Source organism: Channa argus, unplaced genomic scaffold, assembly GCF_033026475.1.
Source record: "Channa argus isolate prfri unplaced genomic scaffold, Channa argus male v1.0 Contig037, whole genome shotgun sequence".
NCBI classification, from domain to species: domain Eukaryota; kingdom Metazoa; phylum Chordata; class Actinopteri; order Anabantiformes; family Channidae; genus Channa; species Channa argus.
This window is the reverse complement of record NW_027125256.1, coordinates 236,581-237,554: the sequence shown is the minus strand read 5'-3', so window position 1 is coordinate 237,554 and position 974 is coordinate 236,581. Positions and strand designations below refer to the sequence as shown.

The 974-nt window shown below is 42.3% G+C and overlaps 1 non-coding gene across 1 annotated transcript; it reads right to left on the bottom strand.

Annotated features, from left to right (window-relative positions):
* Positions 1-649: 649 nt before the first annotated feature.
* On the bottom strand, positions 650-722 carry trnar-ccu (transfer RNA arginine (anticodon CCU)). The gene has a single exon. It is a non-coding gene; the product is annotated as a tRNA-Arg (tRNA).
* Between the last annotated feature and the right edge of the window lie 252 nt (positions 723-974).

The window sequence follows — 974 nt, the reverse complement described above, 5'->3', positions numbered from 1 at the left end:
CCACTCTGCTGTTAACCACCCCAGATGGGAGTCTAACCCTTTGGGTAACACAATAATGACAATAAAAGCAGTTAATATAGTAAGATGGAGGAAAGCATTTGAAAGAGCAGAGAAAAGAATGTGAAATATACAAAAATTGCATCACCCAAGCTGATATGCATCTGGAATTGTACAGTAGGCGAATATGTATTTTCTGTATCTGGTTCACTTTACTAAAAGGTTGTAAAGGCCCTAAGTCAGCTTACAAAACACAGTTAGCAGAGGATGGTTTCGATCCATCGACCTCTGGGTTATGGGCCCAGCACGCTTCCGCTGCGCCACTCTGCTTTCAACCATGCCAGATTGGACTCGAACCCTTTGGGTAACACAATAATGACAATAAAAGCAGTTAGTATAGTAAGATGGAGGAAAGCATTTGAAAGAGCAGAGAAAAGAATGTGAAATATACAAAAATTGCATTCCCAAGCTGATATGCATCTGGAATATTACAGTAGGTGAATATGTACTTTCAGTATCTGGATCACTTTACTTAAAGGTTGTAAAGGACCTAAGTCAGCTTACAAAACACAGTTAGCAAAGGATGGCTTCGATCTATTGACCTCTGGGTTATGGGCCCAGCACGCTTCTGCTGCGCCACTCTGCTGTCAACCACCCCAGATGGGACTCAAACCCACAATCCCTGGCTTAGGAGGCCAGTGCCTTATCCATTAGGCCACTGGGGCATCACAAACACCTTTACTCCTCAGTTCTTCCAACTAACAGTTGCTTCCTATACAGAGCATAATGTGAGACATGCCATGTTGGCTTTGGGTAACACAATAATGGCCCCAAATGCAGTAGATATAGTGAGTAGAAGGGAAAAGATGTGAAATACGTAGAAACTAAATTGCCATGCTGAGATGAAACTGGCATTGTACACCAGATTGGACTCGAACCCTTTGGGTAAGACAATAATGACAATAAAAGCAGTTAGT